Source organism: Nycticebus coucang, chromosome 5, assembly GCF_027406575.1.
Source record: "Nycticebus coucang isolate mNycCou1 chromosome 5, mNycCou1.pri, whole genome shotgun sequence".
Taxonomy (NCBI): domain Eukaryota; kingdom Metazoa; phylum Chordata; class Mammalia; order Primates; family Lorisidae; genus Nycticebus; species Nycticebus coucang.
In genome coordinates, this window is record NC_069784.1 from 64,258,372 (window position 1) to 64,279,042 (window position 20,671).

Here is a 20,671-nt window from a genome sequence, read left to right on the forward strand (position 1 = left end):
ATTTTACATTCAGTCTCCCTGATACTGGATAGACAGACATTAGGTTGTTAAAAATCTTGGAAATGGAAGTAATGTCAGATGTGGCAAAAGTCAAATGTGGTGAGGAAATTTCTTCATCCTGTCTTGTTAAGGAATATATACTACTTTTTATGGGTGATGGCTATTATTGCAGGGACTGAATATACTGTGTTTTTCTTTATGGGCTTTTAGAAAGGTAATATCTACAGGTCTTCTTTTCTGTGGAGAACATCAGAAGCCAGTATTAGGGTTCTACTGGCTTCTGAGTTTATGTGTCTGAATTGTACTCTTGGGCCGGGGGAAATAACCATAGGGAGTTTGTGTGGACCTACTAGAGCAGTGGTTCTCAACCTTCCTAATGCTGCAGCCCTTTAATACAGTTCCTGTAGGTCCCCACCCACAGATTGAGAACCGTTGTACTAGAGCCACTTGGAAACAGACATGGCCACAGCCCCCTTTGTTACCTGGGCTCCACAAGCCCTCACTCCAGCTGGAGAACTGCCTCTTACAAGCCCTCACTCCAGCTGGAGAACCGCCTCTTGGGCTCCATGATAGCAGCTCAGTCCCATAACCGATGGTCCTTGCAAGATCTGGCAATCTACTTCCCCCAGTGTCTGCATGTGATCCTAGTATGTGGTGACAGGTCCTTTCCAGCAGGAGTAGTAAACTCTTTATCACATGAAGTGTGTGCGGGTATTGCTAGGGCCTTCCTCGGGGAGACCTGGGCTCTCTCTCATACAAGGGAGGTAATGTGATAGTTGGTTTCTCATCCATCTTGCCCAAGACTAATCAGCCATTGCCCCAATCCCTAATGGCCAAAGTGCCCAGATTGCCACTCTGGCCTCACTGCCAGTTGTGATAGTTATATCCATTTATGGTCTGATGGTTAATTGTCACTGGCTGGCCTCTGCTATTGTGAAATCTAACCATCCCTGTCAATTCAAAAGCCCAATACCATGACAGCGTCTCTTCCTGTCAATTCCAGCCAGCAGAGGACAGAACTAGCATATTTATCCTTTTATAAGAAAGTGACCTCTCTGCCGTCCTGGGTTCATGGTCAGATGGTAGGCACTGATCTCATAGTAAATCTACTGTACCATACCTGCCCTTGAGCCCTTCGACATCTTCCTCAATATTCTTCCAAGGCAGTATCAGGATCTCTGTGTAATTTATTGTCAGCTATTACTGTGCTCAGGCTGCAAGGAGCCATCCCAATGCATGAAGACCAGCTGCAGGATCTGGGCTCGAACACTGAACCTCAAGCCATAGGAGAGCCCTATAGGTGAAGTCCTCACTTTCACCCATCAAACCTGATTCACAGGTCACATTCCTCGCCTGCTCCCCCAGCTCCCATCAGTACCTACCAATGGGCCCTGAAAGTCCTTTAGAACAAAACTATTCCTGGCCATGCCTGTAATCCCAGCACTCTGCGGAGCCAAGGTGGGTGAATTGTTTGAGCTCAGCCTGAGTTTGAGACCTGGAGTTTGAGACCAGCCTGAGCAAGAGTGAGACCCATCTCTACTAAACACAGGAAAACTAGCCAAGTTCTGTGGCAGGTACATACCGTCCCAGCTACTCAGGAAGCCAAGGCAGAAGGGTCACTTGAGCCCAGGAGTTTGAGGTTGCTAGGAACTATGACACCAGAGCCCACCATGCCCTGTCATCCAGAGTGACAGAATGAGACTCTTGTCTCAAAAAACAAAACCAAAAAAAAAAATACAAAAAACAGGCAGCACCCATAGCTCATTCAGCAAGGGCGCTGGCCACATACACCTAGGGTGGCAGTTTTGAACCTGGCCCAGGTCTGCTAAGCAACATTGACAACTGCAACCAAAAAAAAAAAAAAAAGTAGCTGGGTGTTTTGGTGGGCACCTGTAGTCCCAGCTACTTGGGAGGCTGAGACAAGAGAATCACTTAAGCCCAAGAATTGGAAGTTGCTGTGGGCTGTGATGCCACGGCACTCTACCCAGATGGGACAGTTTGAGACTCTGTCTCAAAAAAAAAAAAAAAATACAAAAAACAAACAGAGTCTGGCAGGGACTCTGTAGGCTGTGCTGAGACCCTACCACAGTGTTTTTCAACATTTTTTATCTCATGGCACACTTGAACCTATAATTAAACTTCGGTACTCTTTAATTATGTTGATTTTTTAAAAAGTAAAAAGAAGAATATACTTACTGTGCTTTGAACTTCTTTCAAAAATAATTTAGTTAATGATCTTTAAAATTTTTAAGGCACACTGGTTGAAAATCACTGCCGTGCCTTAACTATCCGCTGGGGTGGAAGAGTTTTAAAGCAGGGAAACATCACCCAGTGTGGCAGCCACCTCAGAGGAGGTGTTCACAGGATATCTAGGCAGGAGAAGGCTGCTGTCCTCCAGCCAGTAAAGGGGAAGTTCAGGGCAATTTGGGAGTTCAAGATTCTGGGACTTGTCCACCAGATGTCTCTGTCACCAGTCTCAGTGTGGTTCTGTCTGTAAACTCTCCACATCTCTGGGTTGAAACAGCAGGTTTCCTGTGGAACTCCCACTCCACTGTCGTACAGAAAACCCCGTCCCAGGTGGGGGCTGTGCAGTTTTACTGGCTGGTGGTTCTGGTGGTAGCAGCTGAAATGGTAGAGCTGGGAGAGTTGTGAGGTGGGTGCTGGGTGTCAGCCTCTGCTCCCCCGTTCCCTCTGTCTTTCCCTCTTACACAAGTGAGGTGACATGCTAGTTGGTTTTCCATCCATTTTGCCCGGGGCCAGTCAGACATTGCTACAAATCCCTAATGGTCAGAGAAACTTTATTTCTGAGGTCAGAGAAATGCTTCATTTAAACTCAGAATTTCTCCTGTGACAGATACAAGTGTTGCTTCTGAAGTTTCTCAGACCCCAGGAGATGAGGAAAGCAACATTGAACTTGATCAACATGGTCGTCTTAGCTAATAACAGCATGAGTAATAGTGATTACCATTTACTGGCCATTACTGAAGCTGGCATCTGGACCAAGAGTGTCTATGTTAATTTATTTAATTTTCATAACCATCTTATCAAGAAGATAATCTGCATAATATGCTCAGTTTACAAAAGAAACAGCTGAGACTCAGGTAAATTAAGTAGCTTTTCTATAGTGAAATAGCCAGGAAGAAATAGGATATAAACTTGATCCTAAATTTATCTGACTCTGCAATGTTAATCACCTGTTTTTTGTTTTGTATTGTTTTGTTGTTTTGAGACAGTTTCACTTTGTCGCCCTTGGTAGAGTGCTGTGGCATCACAGCTCACACATCCTCAAACGCTTGGGCTTAAGTGATTCTCTTGCCTGAGCCTCCCAAGTAGCTGGGACTACAGGTGCCCACCACAACGCCTGGCTGTTTTTTGGTGGAAGTTGTCATTGTTTGACAGGTCTGGGCTGGATTTGAACCTGCCAACTCCAGTGTATGTGGCTGGCACCCTAGTTGCTGAGCTACAGGCGCCGAGCCTAATCATCTGATTTTTAAATGCCATGATGCTCTTCCAACCAAGCCACGAAAGAAAACTTTCTTTTCGAGACAGAGTCTCAGACTCTGTTGCCCACACATACTAGAGCACAGTGGTGTAATCAGAGTTCACAGCAACCTCAAACTCCTGACCTCAAGAAATCCTCTCACCTCAGCCTCCCAGAGTGCCAGGATTGTAGGCATGAGCCACTGCATCTGGCCAGACATGAAAATTTAAGACAAGAAATGTGTATGCCAGTCAGAATTCTTCATACGTGCATATATGAATATATATTTTGTATGTATTATATATTATATAATACATGATAATTTTAAAAAAGAAACAGCATAACAAGCTAATGACATTCCAAAAATTGAAAAAAAAAGCTCATATATATAACTTGATATATATTTTTAAATTGCAGTAAACTAAAAAAGAAGAAAGGAAAACAAAGGCAATCAGGGGTTCCTGTCATATGGCATCTTCTCGCTGTGGTGGAGCACTGAGATGAGCACCCTGAGGGCTCTCGGAGGAGCACCCCGCCACAGCCCTCCCCTAGTCCTTGGGAATTACAGGGTACAGATGTAACGGCCATGACTGAAATAATCACTTTTAAGAAAACTTCTGTTGTTTTCAGGTACTGTTATGGGCATTGCTAAGTGTAATAACTAGAAAGATTCTATTATAGCTTGTCATGTAAGAGATTGCATGTAATTTGTCCTAGCAACAAGTTAAGGCAGATGTATCGGGCAATGGGTTGATCTGGAAGAGCTGGGTCTTGGAAGCATGATCATACCTTTCTCCGAGGGGCTTCGGAGGCCAGGTAATGGGGCCACTTTTGCTTGGTTCTGCACCTGGTGTTGATGCTCCTGCCTACCTGAGGACCAAGGGATAGTGTGGGAAGCTGGCAGGCATGGTAATATCTTGTTCCCAGACCTCCAGGGTGTTACCTGCCTCTGGGTGGCAACCTGCCCACCCAGTTCCTGGCTAACTTGAGTGGGGGCTCCCTGGACAGCTCCCTGGCGGAGACATTGGAATCAGCTCTTGCCACCTCCTCAGTATTAGTTGCTGTTTCTCTGCTTGTGAACATTTATTCCTTGATGGCAGGGTTCTCTTCTTTAGACTGAACAGCAAACTTAGTGATATCCTTTTTGGGCTTGATAAAAATCATGGATGAATATATCCCAGGAATGTCAAAAGGTGAGTTGGCTGAGAGCTATTTCTGTCACTGTAACTTACTGTGCCAGATGCTTAGTATTTATTATTGTTTTTGTTTATTTATTTTGAGACAGAATCTCATTCTGTTGCTCTGGCTAGAGTGCTATGGCAACACAGCTCACAGCTAAGCTCAAACTCTTGGGCTCAGGTGATCCTTCCACTTCAGCCTCTTGAACAGCTGGGACTACAAGGCACATGCCACCATGCCTAGCTAATTTTTCTACTTTTTAGTAGAGACAGGGCCTCACTCTTGCTAAGGCTAGTCTTAAACTCCTGAGCTTGAGGGATCCTCCTACCTTGGCCTCCCAGAGTGCTGGGATTACAGGGTGAGCCTCTGTACCCTTCTGTTTATTACTTTCTTTGGTTCTCACAGTGGCCATATTGATAGTTCTTTTTTTTTTTTTTTTTTTTTTAATTGTTTCAGGTTCATTGAGGGTACAAAGAATTAGGTTATACTGTTTGCATTTGTAGGTCAACTCCTTTTTACTGATAATTCTTTTAGTGTCTCCATTTTACAGAGGGAACAAATGAGGCTTAAATGACTTGCCTGTGCCATACACCATGCAGTTGATTAGAATTAAATCCATGTCTATTTGATTTCAGTGCCTGAGCACTTAACCACAAGTTTTTAAAAATTAAGATATATTAGGTGGTGTCTGTGGCTCAGTAGGTAGGGCACCAGCCCCATATACCAAGGGCAGAGAGTTTGAACCCGGCCCCAGCCAAACTGCAGGAAAAAATAGCTGGTCATTGTGGTGGGCGCCTGTAGTCCCAGCTACTCAGGAGACTGAGGCAAGAGAATCACCTAAGCCCAGGAGTGCTGTGAACTGTGACGCCACAGCACTTTACCAAGGGCAATAAAACGAGACTCTGTCTGTAAAAAAAAAAAAATGAAGATATATTTTCCTGTAATCATAGCACTCTGGGAGGCCGAGGTGGGTGGATACCTTGCGCTCACAAGTTCAAGACCAGTCTGAGCAAAAGTGAGACCCCCATCTCTACTAAAAATAGAAAAACTGAGGCAAGAGAATCTTTGAGCCCAAGAATTGGAGGTTACCCACGGCAACAGAATGAGGTTCAATATAAAAAAAAAAAGATATATTTTTATAAACCATAAAATTTATACTTTAAAGTCTACAATTTGGCTCGGCACCTGTAGCTCAAGCAGCTAAGGCGCCAGCCACGTATGACAAAGCTGGCAGGTTCAAATCCAGCCCGGGCCTGCCAGAACAACAATGACAACTACAACCAAAAAATAGCCAGGCATTATGGCGGATGCCTGTAGTCCCAGCTACTTGGGAGGCTGAGGCAAGAGAATCGCTTAAGCCCAGAAGTTGGAGGTTGCTGTGAGCCGTGATGTCACGGCACTCTACCCAGGGCGACAGCTTGAGGCTCTGTCTCAAAAAAAAAAAAAAATAGTATGCAATTCTGTGTCTGTCAGTATATTCACCAGAGTGTCAATCATCTCCACTAACTCCAGAATACTTTCATCACCCAAAAAAGAAATCCCGTACCTGTTAAAAGTGTTCCCTGTCCTTCTCCTGGCAGCCCTGACTGCTTTCTGTCCCTGCGGCTTCGCCTGTTGTGGACGTTTCGCGTGGATGGACGCAGGCATTATGTGGTCTTTGTGTCTGGTGTTTCTCATGGGGCTTAGTGTTTTAAGGTCCATCCCTGTTACTGCACATGCCATCCCTTTTTTATAATATCTGTTGTATGGATAGACTAAGCTTTGTTTATTTGCCAGTTGGTAGACATTGGAGTTGTTTCCACATTTGGGCTGTTAGGAATTATGCTGCTGAACGTTTGGTCATGTGCATTCAGTTTACTTAGGGGCAGGCCTAGGAGTGGAAGTGCTGGATCACGTGGTAATTATGAATTAACTGGGCTTTGACTTGCAAATTCTGAATCTTCTCAGGCTATGGAAAAAAAAAATTAAGGCAGTGCTGTAGAAGACTGTCATATTATGAAGAGGGAAGTTCCTGCAGCCATGAGAGCTTTGTCATTATGTTGATAGAATTACCCCAGGTCAGCAGTGTTGCTAATTGAGTGTTAACACAGAGTCTCAATGCCTGGGCTGAAAAACACATAACTTACAAAGTAATAATTATGTTTCCATTTCTGTTTTCACCTCTAAGGTTTGACTGTCTCTTCAAAACTCAGGGTGAAATTTAATATCCTCAAGAAATGGGACCATTAGGAGGTGATTAGGCCATGAGCCTTCCCACCCCCATCACTGGATCAATGCCCTTATCACAGGAGCAGGTTCCTCACAGAAGGCTGAGTTCAGATCCCCACCATCCCCATTAGATAAGATAGCAAGGCGGCCTTGGCAGGCTGCCGGCCCCTCCGTCTTGGACTTCCCAGCCTCCAGGAGAATAAATTTCTCTTCATTATGAACTGCCAGGCTGAGGGCTCTTGTAGCAACACAAAGTAGACTAAGAAAATCTCCTGTTGCTGGAACATATTCAGTTACTTTAAAAGTCTGATTTGATTAAAAAGTCAGAAACTAAATGTTGTCCTTGGTTTCCTCTATTTTGCAGAAGCTAGCATTTAACGCTGGCCCTGCCAGCAAAGCAACTTCCCCCTGCAGTGGTGTGGCATGGCCGTCGTGGCGCGTGGCCTGCAGTGCAAGGCTGTGCTGTCAGGGCAGCCTCCACTGTCAGTCCTTCCACAGTTAGCGATATTCAGGCAGTGATTGTTTCAGTAAACAATAACAACAAACAAAAGCAAGTTAAAGCTTCATTCTTGCATGGATTTTTATTTAATGTTACTTCTTGAAGGCATACACTGATTCTCAGAGTGGTAAGTGGTAGAAACCCAGCCCCCAGCCCTCCTGCCACAGGGACGCTATGTGCCTCACGTGCTGTGGACAGAAAGGTGGGTGCAGCTGAGCAGATGCAGGTGGATGTCCCCATAGCGACCCAACAATTGCGCTCCTAGGTGTACACATGTGCTGTGTATTCACAGAAAATATGCATAGAAGAGCGTTTACAGGGCACTATTTTTAATATACAAAATATAAAACTACCCGAAAGCCCTTCGGTAGCGGGATGGATGGGAGAATTGTGGCACATCACACGGTGGAGTGCTGTAGGGCAGTGAGAATGAAAGAGCTGTGACCACGTGGATGAATTCACAGACAGAGTCTTGAGTGGAAAGAATACGTCCTAGGTGGTTCCATCCACGTGAAGTACAAAAACAGGTGAAACCAGTCTGTGATCTCAGAAGTCAGGACGGTGATTACCTTTGGAGGGGAGTGATGAGGAGGGCCGTGAGGGCCTTCTGGGGTGCCGGCCATCACACAGGTACATTCTGTCTGACAGTTCAGCATGCTGTACACTTAAGATTCACATACTCTTCTATGCAAATTTTTAAAAGAATAAATATGTATACACACGTATATTTAATTATTTTCAAGTTTTCCCTGCCTCTAGTTTTAATTTTAAAATAAAATCTTAAACATGGTGCAGACTATGAAAATGTAATAAATTCTGTCATTCCATTTACTTAACAAATATCTGAGAGCAGAGCAGGGACTGGGCGGGGGGGGTGTGACACTCGCTCCGCGGAGTCAGCACCTCTTGGCAGAAGCCGCCTTCCTGTTTGGCCGTCTGCTCACACTGTCTTTCCTCCCCTGGTCCCTCTTTTTTTCCTCTATCACCCTCTTCCCACCAACATTTTTGTTTTGATATTAAACTAGATATAAATTGTCATCAAAGAGGATCTGCCTGAACTCAGAGAATGTAGGGCACTGTCTTCACCTAGAGAATCCCCCAGGACGAGCCCTGCCAGGACTGGGAGATCCACGCAGGAGAGAGGGTCTATGGGTTCTCTCCATGAAAACCTCCCAAAAGACAGGCTGCCCTGCCGCTGAGAGCAGGGAAGAGGCAAGCCCCTGAGAGAAGGAAAGCGGCACTGTCCACCACAGCGAACCCAGACTTCCCTGTGCACCCAAAGCAGCGCCTCTTGCATGAGAAGCAGTCAGGGGGGAAAGGTGCAGGCTGGCCCGGGGGCTGAGCCTGGAACGGCATTCAGCTTCCTGATTTTTAGGCTGGCACTGCCTCTGAGGACTGCTGAGGCTCAGCTAATTAAATATGTTTTCACTGAAGAAAAATTTAACCATGATAATAACAATATCCCAAGAGAGAGGACTATTTTAAGACTGTTTAAAACTCTTGGGAATGAATATCTCTGGGGCTAATTCTGTATCTAAATAAGCGATTCAAGGTCTCTGTTATTGCTCTTCCCACTTTTTCATGTTTAGGAACCTCTTCTTGTAAAGATGCAGCAGAACATTAATTTTGAATCATTTATAATAACTGATGATGACAATTTGGTGTGTTTGTCATGTGATATAATTATTAGCTAAAGAATTTAGTGGACTGGGCTGGGCATGGTGGCTCACTCCTATAATCCCAGCACTGTGGAGGCAGGAGGATGGCTTGAGGCCATGAGTTCAAGACTAGCCTAGGCAACATAGCAATACCTTGTCTCTATAAAAAAACTTTTAAAATGACCTGGGCATGCCTGAAATGTACAAAATACACTATATAACCAGAATGTGTGTGCCCCTGTAATATTGGTAAATTTTAAAAATTACCCAGGCATGGTGGCACACACCTGTAGTCCTCGCTACTAGAGAGGCTGAGCTTGGGGGATTGCATGAGCCAGGAGTCCAAGGCTGCAGTGAGTTGTGATTGCATTACTGTACTGCAGCCTGGGCAACAGTGCAAAATCCGTCTCTTAAAAAAATTTTAGTGAGCCAAACATGATTGTGGTTAATCTATGACTAAAAGTTAAAATATGAACAATATGCAATTTGGAGGAAAGTCTTAGCTGGGAAATAATCAGGTCAGACCAGGGGTGGGGAGAAGCTGCACGTGAGGGTTAGCCGATGTCGGGCAGGGCATTTCTGTGAAGCCTGCCCTCGGCATCCCTAGAGCCGGTGCTTCTTGGAGGGAGAGGGCATCTTTCTGGGCTGCGTCCGTGCACACCAGTGTCTGATGCCTGGGGTGTGATGACCTGCCCATGGGAGAGGACCGAGGAGTCTCCCTGACAGCCAGCTACACCTCAAGTCCTAACCCCCCTCCCTCCAGGGACACTTGGTCCCTGCAGAGCTTTGTGCTAAAGCCAAACACCACGTCATGCTGTGTGCTGAGTCAGGCCAGGAGACCTGGGCAGCCCTGGGGAACTATGAAGAGGATGTGAAGGTGCAAGAGAAACAGGAAGGATTAGATGCCGGGAGAGAGAGGGCGCCTGATTGGAGAAGTTAGCCTCTTGTTGTCTTTGTACTTTGTACTTGCATGCACACACCTGCCCTTTACTGAGCGCTCTCTCTGTGTCATGTCCCCTGCCAAGTGCTCGGCATCTGCTCCCATGGACAGTGCTCGGAGCTGCCCTGTGAGTCGACAGCTCCCGTCATCATCCCGAGCTCACAGATGAGAGCACTAAGGCCCAAGAAAGTTAGTTTTCTAAGCTGCCCAGCGTGCCCATTTAACTAGGCACTTTCCCACTTCTACCCATTCCTGCCTCAGCCGGCCATGGCATGGTGTGGTGTGTATCCGTCACTGGAGAGACCCCTGCAGTACTCCTGTCCCCAGACCACTTGTCAGCGTGAAATCACATCCAGTCTAGACGTGCTTGCTGATAGTCAGAGCTTTTCAAATCGTTATTAGAGAAGGTCATGGGGTTTAGGGGAGATGGAGATGGAGGAAAGTTGTTGTGGTAGCTGGAATTTCTACTATCAAATGGATACTAGGTTAAGAAATACCCCGTGACAGAGTGATTGACTAAAACAGGACTCCTGAAATGAAGGCGGAGAGTTAGCAACAAGCATTTCTGGAGGCCACTGGGCAGAAGCTTATTCTCTTGAATAAGAGAATTGAGAATTCTCTTGATAAGCAGAAGCCAGTGTGTGTCGCTGAGAGCGGGGAGCCACAGAGAGGGCGGAGTGGTCTCCCTGAGGGTCCTAGGCTGCCAACTTGCGGGGAGGGGTCCTCTTGCCCTGGGAGAAGGCTTGTCCTCTGCTGAGAATAGTAGAAGTAATTTGTGACATGTGGCTCTCTGGCTCTTGGCCACATGACATGTGGGTGTGTGTCTGTGACTTTGAAAAGGCAGCACAGGCCATGATTGTAATGCCTCAGATGCGTTATTAGTAACGAGTTATGGAGCATCCGCCATGGGTGAGACCTCCGTATTCATTCCCTGTGCTGCTGTAACAGGTCACCATCAACTATGTGGCTTAAAACAACAGAAATTTATTCTCCCTCAATTCTGGAAGTCAGAAGTCTGAAAGTGTCAGCAGCGTGCGTTCCCTCTGGAGGAGAATCTTCCCTCCATCTGTCCATCCTCTGAAGGCTCCAGGTGCCCCTGCTTGCAGCCGTATCGCTGCGGTCTTTGCTTCTGTGGTCACACAGCCTCCTCCTCCTTTGTCTCAGAACTCTCTTTGCCTCTCTTTGATGGGATGCATGTGATTACCCTCCCACATAATCAAGGATATACTCAGGATCCCTAGCTTGATCACACCTTTTGTCATGTAAATTAATACATGGACATAGCCTTTGGAACAGACACCATTCATCTCTACAGAATTCATTTATTTGAACACATGGAAAAATAAGAGAAGGCACTTGCTTTTAATAGCGCCTGTGCTGAAGAGCTCAGAGTGTGGGAGGAAAGACGTCATTGTACACAGGGTGACCCTAAAGAATCTCGTTCTTACGGGGTCTAGGTTTGTATGGAGATATTCAGAGAAGCACAATCCAGCAGCCAAAAGCAACTCTTAAAAGAATTGTGTTCATTAATTTGTTGCTCTCAAGAGTAAGGTAGCTGAATTCTTAGCCCCCTAGTAACTATTTTCTTATCTTTTTTTCTCCCTAATTTGCTCACACTTCACAATGTTAAGGACCTATTGGTTACTGCAACCCTGCAGAAACTTTTGCACCCCCCCATTCTGCCTGGTATTTCTGTCTCCTCTACCTCTCTTTCTCTTCTCTCCCTCCTCCCCCGCCCTCTCCCCTCTTTGTTGTCTTACCTCTCTTCATAATTTAACCTTATTTTCTATCTCTGCTTCTTGTCCTCTGATTCTGAACCCTGAAGCCCAGGAACTTCTCTGGTTAGGGCAGCGTCCTCAGGAGGAGAGGCAGATGGAGAAGTCTTTTTACTCAGAAGGTAGGAAGAGAGGCCAGTAGTACCAACATCATGCGATTCCAGTCCATTTTCATAAGTATTACACTGGGTTAGGGGAAAAAATACATTATTTTGTACTGGCCTCATTCAATTTTTGCAGCAACCCAATGGATAAAAACTTGTTTTCAAAGCTGGCACCGTGGCTCACACCTATAATCCTAGCACTTTGGGAGGCCAAGGCGGGTGGATTGCCTGAGCTCATGAGTTCGTGAGTCCGAGACCAGCCTGAGCCAGAGCAAGACCCTGTCTCTAAAAAATAGCTGGGCATTGTGGTCCCAGCTACTCAGGAGGCCGAGGCAAGAGAATCACTTGAGCCCAAGAGTTAGAGGTTGCTGTGAGCTATGACGCTAGGACACTCTACCAGGGGTGACAAAGTGAGACTCTGTCTCAAAAAAAAAAAAAAAGAAAGAAAAGAAAGAAAGAAAGAAATCCATATCTGCATAAAGAAAGGAAGAAGATTTGATAAAGAATAAGTGAAGAGCCAGGCATTGTGGCAGGCACCTGTGGTCCCCGCTACTTGAGAGGCTGAGGCAAGAGTTTGAGGTTGCTGGGAGCTGTGACACCACAGCACTCTACCAAGGGCCACAAAGTAAGACTCTGTCTCAAAAAAAGAAAAGAAAAAACAAACCAAAAAACTGTTGTTTTTCCTATTTTACACATGAGGATATGGGCTTATAGTCCTTAAGAAACTTGTCCAAAATAAGTGGCAGAGCTGTGAATTGATCTCAGGGCAGGGTGATTTCAGCTGTAGGACGTGGAGACTGGAGGAGTGCTGGTGGTATCTTCTAAGAGTTAGACACCTTTGAATCTTTGAAGGCTAAGGAGGAAACTGGAAAAGATCTAAGGAGAATTCTAGCCAGGTATGGAGGCTTACACCCAACTCAGGAGGATCCCTTAAGGCCAGGAGTTTGAGACCGGCCTGAGCAAGATAGCAAGACCCCTGTCTCTACCAAAAAAATAAAAAGTCAGACATAGTGACACACACTTGTGGTCCCGGCTATAAGACTTTCAGGAAACTGAAACAGGGATCACTTAAGCCCAGGTGTTCAAGGCTATAGTGCACTTTGATTGTGCCACTTCTTTCCAGCCTGGGTGACAGTGAGACCCTGTGTCTTAAGAAGAGGGAGGAGGAGCAGAATTCTAAGCAAAAGTGACAGAATGAGGCTTTCAAGGTGCTTACCTTTATGGCCAAGCTAGGGTGCAGGATGGAGGCAGAAGACTATCAGAAGAAGAGGTGTTTAGAGACAGGCTGGGACCAGACCACACAGGATTTGTGTGTCACTGGACTTTGTTCTGGGGGACTGTGGGCCATCGAGGGTTACAAGCAGAGGAGAAACCTGAGCACAGTGTGTTGTGCAGTGAGCACTTGGGCAAGACTTGAGTGGGGAGGCTAATGTGTCAGACAGCTTCTCCACACGAACTCAGCCCTGTAATCAGCTGTCCCGCTAACCCCCGTGGTCTGGGCACATAAAGTGTTCTTTGACAAGAAGCACCGAGGACAAGAGGGCCATATAGACAGGTCCAGGAATCGGCACCAAGCCCTGGCAGCCCTTCCCAGCCCCAGCCCCAGCAGATGGCAAAGTGGGAACAGCCCCAACTGCACCTCAGCTCAGCTCCATGCTCCGTCTTTCCCATGTTGGAACAAGTTGAAGGGGGAGGGTGAGTTTCTCATTACTCCCTTTCTAGCAAGTCAGAAAGGGGGAGCTTATCTCCCTTAGGCTCGTTGACCTGTGAGGCTCAGAGGAGAGGGAATTTAACCCTGTGGGCGCAGTGGCTATGTCAAGTCCCAGCAACTGTCTAGCCAGGTGGTGTTGTCATGTGTAAAGCAACCTTTTATTGAAGACACATTTCAGCCAGAGCACTCTCACTGTCTGAACCCCGCGTGCCACTGTCCTGGCTTCTCCCCTGAGTCAAGCCCATCGGCATAGGCAGACTTCCATGAACAGGCTGGAACCGGCTCACCTCTGTCAGCCTGACCCACAAGTCCAGCTAATTTCAAGAAGCATTTTCAGCATCTGGTTAGAGACCATTGTGATAGCCCAGGAAAGAAATGATGACAACCCGAATCAAGGCAGCGACAGTGCGGCTAGAGCAGACAGGAGAAAGCAGGGGACGTCTAAGTAGTGACCCCATGACCTTGCTCACGTTTGCTGCGCACCGTCTAAGTCCTCGCTGCATAGAGTTAGCACTACCTCAATCTGCAGCAGCCCCCTGAGGGGGGAACTGCTATTCCATTAAAAATTGTGCCCCAAGTCAGTGGAAGAACTAAGGATTTGAGCCCAGGCAATGAGTTCAAACCTTGCATTTTAGATCTCTGTGCTTTACTGTTTCAAATCAGGAGGACTTGGTGATTTATTGGATATGGGTGGGGAGAGGGAAGAAGAGAAAGTGAGAGAAATGTGAGGGAAATACGGAGCTCCTCACCAGGGTGGGCACAGGAAAAGGAACAGTTCAGAAGAAGAAGGATGGTTATGAACATGCCAACAGGGGACAGCCATGAAGGATGTCTGGTAGGTGGCCTCGTGTTTAAATACAGAGCTTCAGAGACCGTGATTGAGAGTGCAGAAGGGAACGCGAAGCCATCTGTATCTAGGCAGCAGGGGAGGGTGTGGGCAGCAGGGAGAGGGAGAACTGAGCTCCTCCAGAGAAGAAAATGAGAGGAGAAGACAACTAACCTCTCACGGACCTGCAACATTTCAGGTTCCAGCGAAAGAAGAGCCCTTCAGTGAGAGCAAGGAATGGTCCAAGGGATGGTTAGGAGAATGAGGAAGGGGTGGGCTACAGAAACCAAGAAAGGAGGAACTTCGATGAGGGAGGGATGCAACAGAGAAATCATGTAAGTTAAGGGCCAAAGAGTCCCCACTGCTTCTGCCAATTAGGTCACTGCAAAAGCAGCTGGCGGGAATGGAAAATGTTACAGCACTTTGGAGACACTATAGCAGTTTATTACAAAGCTAAACACTGCCCTGCCATGTGATAAGCAATTGACTTCTGGTATTGATCCAAATGAGGTGAAACTTAAGTCCACACAAAAATCTGTCTGTACATGTTGATAGTATCTTTATTTGTAGTTGCTGGAATTTGGAAGCAACCAAAACGACCATGGATAGATGAAGGGGAAGTTAAACTGTGGCATGGGTGGTGCCTGTGGCTCAGTGAGTAGGGAGCCAGCCCCATATACCGAGGGTGGCAGGTTCAAACCCAGCCCCGGCTGAACTGCAACCAAAAAATAGCCGGGCGTTGTGGCGGGCGCCTGTAGTCCCAGCTACTCAGGAGGCTGAGGCAGGAGAATTGCGAAAGCCCAAGAGCTGGAGGTTGCTGTGAGTCCTGTGACGTCATGGCACTCTACCCGAGGGCAGTAAAGTGAGACTCTGTCTCTACAAAAAACAAAAAAAAATTTAAACTATGGCATATCCATACAATGGAGTATTATTCAGCACTAAAAAGAGATGCACTCCCAGGCCCCCAAAGGTGTGGAGCATTCTGAGTGCCTGACATCAGGGAAGAATCCTGTCTGGCAGCTGCGTCGGGTGTGCTCCCAGCTGGAAAGCATTTAGGGAAGGCGAACTGTGGGGACAGGAGGATGGTCAGTGGTCGCCAGGACTGGGGGTGAGGGAGGAATGACGAGGTAGAGGCAGAGGCAGCTCTGCCTGGGACTTGAATGCCACGTGCATTTGTCAAAACCCAGGGCGCTGTGCAGCGTGGAGAGTGAGCACGGGGCCCTAAGGGTCCCATGGACTTCAGTTTACAACAGTGTCTCGGACTCACGCTACTGTCCTACATGTCCCACACTAAGACCGGCCACTGCTAGTGAGGAAATTGTCGGGGGGCGGGGCCAGACTCAGGGCTGTATGGGAATCCTGTACTTCACACCCAGTTTTTCTGTAAATGTAAAACTACTCTAAAAAAATAATCTAAGGAAAAATAAAAACAGAGAAAGGAAAGAATAACAGAAGAAACAAACAAGGGGGAAAGAAGGAAAGAAAGTGGGAAGAAAGAGGAACAAAGCCATGTAGGCACAGCCTTGAAAGCGTCGCATCAAACCCTGACTAATGGAATCCTGTGTGCCCAAGTTCCAAATAGAGCAAAAATACGACGAGTCACTCTGCCCTGTACTGACTTCCCAGTCACACACGCAAGAATTGGCCCAATTTCTCTGGCATGATGTGAAAATCTCCTGCAGCCTGACTGCCGCCTGCCCTTCTGGTGTCACCCCGGGGGTCACCTTGCGTGGTGAGCCCCAGCTGCGACCATCTCACGCCTCTCCCTCCTGTGACCCACACTTTCCCACCACCCGGCTTTTTGTTCTTGCTGCTGCTTCTGCCCGTGTCTTCCCCCACTTCTCTACCTAACAAAACCCTGTACATCCTCTGAGGCCCTTCTCAGGAAAAACTGTCCTCACCTCCTCTCTGTACATCATGTGCGAATGACCCCCCCACACACAGGGTCCGTGCCCCACAAAATAAGTGTGACGGAGGAGGTTTCGCTGGAAATACTAGGAAGGGAAAGAAGCAGATCAAAGCAGATTTAAGGAGCAGGTGGGGGTTGAGGGACGGGTTTTATTGTTATTTTGTGTTTCTTATTTTGATTTTTCTTTAACATTTGGGGCTGTAGCCCACAGGGCTGAGGGTGGTGAGGAAGTTCGCAGAGTATGTCTCCCTGAGGACCAGCTGCCTCAAGATCGTGATTGTTCTGGCCCTAGGAGCTGAACGCCTCTGTTTTAGAGAACAAGTGAGGGAAGACTGACTACACACCCACCCCCAATTACCTCTGGGAGGGTCCGGAGCCTACCTCATCTGCTTGGATAGAAAAGCCACCGGTTGACGCTGTGAGCACTTCCTCTGTTTCTTTTGGGAGCCACAGACTCCTGAAGACCAATGAATGACTAACGCCGTTCATTTACTGGGCATTAAAGGCCACCTATATTCCAGGGATGCAGGAGGACCAGGACAGCACTCCTGCCCCGCAGGAGCTCAGTACACTGAGGCCAGCCTCAGCCACTAACAACCGCTGCACCGTGGGGGAGCTGTCTAGTCTGCTAGGCGGCAACAGGACACCACAGGCTGGTGGCTCCAGCAACAGAAATGTGATTTCTCACAGTTCTAGAAGCTGGAAGTGTCAGGTCAAAGTCCAGCAGGGATGGGTTTCTGCTATGACTGTCTTCAGGGCTACAGATGGCTGTTGTCCTCATGGGGGCTGGGGGCAGGGGGGTCTTTCTTCCACATGTGTGCACTGCGGGGGTGGGATGCATATATGCACACGCACTAGTCCTATCAGGTCAGGGCCCACCTTTATGACCAAATTTCGCCTTAATTACCTCCTATTTCCAAATAAGTCACACAGGGGTTTGGATCTCCATATACGCATTTAGGGGAAACTAAGTTCACTCCATAGCAGGAGCTTACAGAGAACTGTAGGTGATCACATTGTCTGAGGAAAAGAAGAAACAGAAGCAGGCTCAGCAGAGATGACGCTTGGATTGAATGTTGAGCATATAGATGGCTATTTGCTGAGTGACAGAAGTGCCTGGTTATGAGGTGGACTCTAGTAGAGCTGGTCGGTCACAAACCCAGCTTGTCCTGCTGGGCGCAGTGGGTCACATCTATAATCCCAGCACTCTGGGAGGTCAAGGCAGGAGGATCCCTGAGCTCAGGAGTTGGAGACCAACCTGAGCAAGAGCAAGACCCCATCTCTGCTAAAAACAGAAAAATTAGCCTGGGCCGGGCGCAGTGGCTCACACCTGTAATCCTAGCACTCTGGGAGGCTGAGGTGGGTGGATTGCTTGAGCTCAGGAGTTCGAGACTAGCCTGAGCTGGAGAGAGATCCCATCTCTAAAAATAGCTGGGCATTGTGTTGGGCACCTGTAGTCCCAGCTGCTTGGGAGGCTGAGGCAAGAGGATCACTTGAGCCAAAGAGTTTGAGGTTGCTGTGAGCTATGACACTACGGCACTCTACCAAAGGCGATAAAGTGAGACTCTGTTTCAAAAAAAAAAAAAAAAAAATTAGCCAGATGTTGGGGGTGGACACTTGTAATCCCAGCTACTCAGGGGGCTGAGGCAAGAGGATCGCTTGAACCCAGAAGTTTGAAGTTGTGAGCTATGATGCCGGGGCACTCTAGCCAGGGCAGAGAGTGACTCTTTCTCAAGGAAAAAGAAAAAAGGAAAAAACTTATTGTCATGCATGAAAAGGGGAGGTCTCTACTTCTCAAGCCTTCTGTCAGTCACATCATTATTCAATGATATGCACTTATTCCCCAAATGATTTTTGTATCTGTGAGCAGCTTTTCTTGGTACAGTGTGTCACAGGCTTCCTGAATAATATTCAGATATCACACAGCTTTCACTGCAACAGCTTCTTTATGCCTCCTGCAAAGGTAGTTATTTCAAAGATTCAGAAACTGTCAGATTCTGAAGAGAAGAGTTGTTGTACCAGAGACGGCAGTGTCTGCCCTTCCCTTCGTTTTCATTGAGCACCTTTGTGGACATCAACGGTCAGTGCCGTGCACCCGCGTGGACAGCACTGGGTTAGGGTCCCTGCCTGTGGGCGAGAGGCCCTCAGGTGAAAAAGGTGTCCTGGAGCCCCAAGCAGAGGGCCACTCCTTGCTTTATTGTTCTGTCCCACTTGGTTTACATTTCTTTTCTGGTGCCTGATCTTTTGCCCCTGAGCAGGACTTATCGGTGGCCTGATCAATTTCTTTAAATAGGGACTGAGTCACATTCATCTCTGCTGTAAACTCACGTGTCCTCCAGTGATGATCACAGCTTCACAGTAGTGATCACTTTCAGATAAATTTATATGAGTGTTACATATTTTTTTTAAAAGCTTGCATAATAGTTCTACTGGCTGAAGATCAACCTCTCTGTGTCATAGCCACCAGGGTGCCTGGCTGTGGTCCTCCCCTTGGTGTAAGCCATAGAGTGACCAAAGCAGAGTCACAGCCCCCTGCCCAGAGGAGCTGCCCCACTCAGGGGGATGGGGTGAGACTTTGGGACAGGAAGGTGGGTGCCCCAGAGTTTGTGTTGGCAGAGTAATTTTCTTGTCTCCAGGACCAGTAATTTTGGAGACAAAGAGGAAAATGTGGCTCAGTGCCTGTGGCTCAAGCGGCTAAGGCACCAGCCACATACATCTGAGCTAACAGGTTCTAATCCAGCCCGGGCCCGCTAAACAACAATGATGGCTGCAACCAAAAAATAGCCAGGCATCGTGGCGGGTGCCTATAGTCTGAGCTACATGGGAGGTGGAGACAGGAGAATCGAGTGAGCCCAGGAGTTGGAAACTGCTGTGAGCTGTGATGCCACGGTACTCTACCCAGGGCGACAGCTTGAGGCTCTGTCTCAAAAAAAAAAAAAAAAAGGAGGAAAATGTGGGATATTAGCTCAAGTCACAGTGAGAGCCCTCTTCCTGTCTTGGATCTATCCAGTGGGAGGTGGGATTTCTGTTGCTTCAACAAGTGAGCTGGAAGACATGCTGGCAGTGTTCAGAGCCGAGACAGCGCTTGTGACAGCTTCCCAAGGGGCCCTGCTCCATCTGTCCACCCTCCCCTGCACAGACTGTACAAAGGAGGGTTTGCAGACAAACATCAGGGCCAGCTGCTCAGCCAGACCCTCTCTCCTGTGCTGCCACAGCCACTGTGCTGGAGCTCTCTGCCCAGGAGGGGGTGTCTGGGCTCCCTAACTGCTGTCACAGAGGCCACTTGTACAGATTTGACTGCTTCCTGCACCCTCCTTCCCTTACAACATGCACATTCGTATCTTCTTAAATCACTGCTAAGAGATTGCAAACTTGGTCTCTGTGTCATCTGAGCATCATTCAGAAATGTTCCTGTGATCTGTGAATTGTTCCCCGACTTTGCTCAGCCAGGCAGTCTTAGAGGTCCTCTGCCGGCAGGAGGGGCCAGTCCATTAAAATCTGAAGACCCAGAACTTTCCGAAGCTGCGAAGCTGCAACAGCAGGCTAGCAAGCCACAAAGCATTGTGAGCTGAATAGATCTCTTAATAAGCTTTTAGATGTGATTTGGCCGACGTCATCCACACAGGAGGCTAAAAGAAAAAGCCAGCAAGCGTTGTAATGTGAATCACTGCAGACCCACTGGGAGTGACAACCCCAGGAAGCTAATGATCTCTCCAGAAAAGAACTGACCACCGTTACCCAGAAACTGAACACAATGTAGGGAGGACAGCCCCCGGATGTGAGTACCACCTCTTCCACATGGGGTCTGGAGCAGTGGGAGCAAAGCACCTCTCCAGGGTGCCTGTGGTGTCTCTGGGTGGGCTGTGTGTAATGCCTGGCTAAGACTTCTGTTTGCAGGTCTTTTTTGGAATATTTTGCTTGTCAGGAGACCAAATGTTATGGGTTTAGGATATTGGCAAATTCTCCAAAGTATAGGGGGAGTTTGTTGTAAATCCCCAATAAAACAGCAAAAGCAAACCTCATAGACTTTTTTCTGTTAAAAAAAAAACAAAAACAACAAAACAGATCAATCACAGACCAAGCAGCTTTGTGACTCTGATATTTGTGATGAGAGACAAAAGAACTGTCAGATTGGAGAGCAGTGAGGACTGGGCGTGGGGCTGAGGAAGGAAGGAAATCTTTCTTCAGAAGCTAATCCCTTTCTGGCTGTGCATTGCACACGGACGCTCATCTTGCTTAAAGAATGGGCAGCATGTTTGCATTTAAGGTTTTTCTCTAGATGCTTTGAAAAACGAGCATTGTGACAAAGAGGGATGTGACTGATAGGCTTGGGGCAGAAGAGAGTCCTCGCTGCCAACAATGGGAATTATCTGGAACGACA

The 20,671-nt window shown here is 47.4% G+C and overlaps 1 protein-coding gene across 7 annotated transcripts in view; it reads left to right on the forward strand.

The window, feature by feature from the left end:
* ANKRD6 (ankyrin repeat domain 6) overlaps positions 1–20,671 on the forward strand; it is a 234,471-nt gene that overhangs the window by 114,237 nt on the left and 99,563 nt on the right. For 3 of the 7 annotated variants that reach the window (XM_053591005.1, XM_053591004.1, XM_053591006.1), the window contains exon 1: positions 19,726–20,068. The exons of 2 other annotated variants lie outside the window; for them this stretch is intronic. The gene's annotated coding sequence lies outside the window, so the exon portion shown is untranslated. Of the gene's footprint in view, positions 1–14,285; positions 14,391–19,576; positions 20,069–20,671 lie in introns of those variants that run through there. 2 more of the 7 variants (XM_053591003.1, XM_053591000.1) reach the window with 2 other exon arrangements.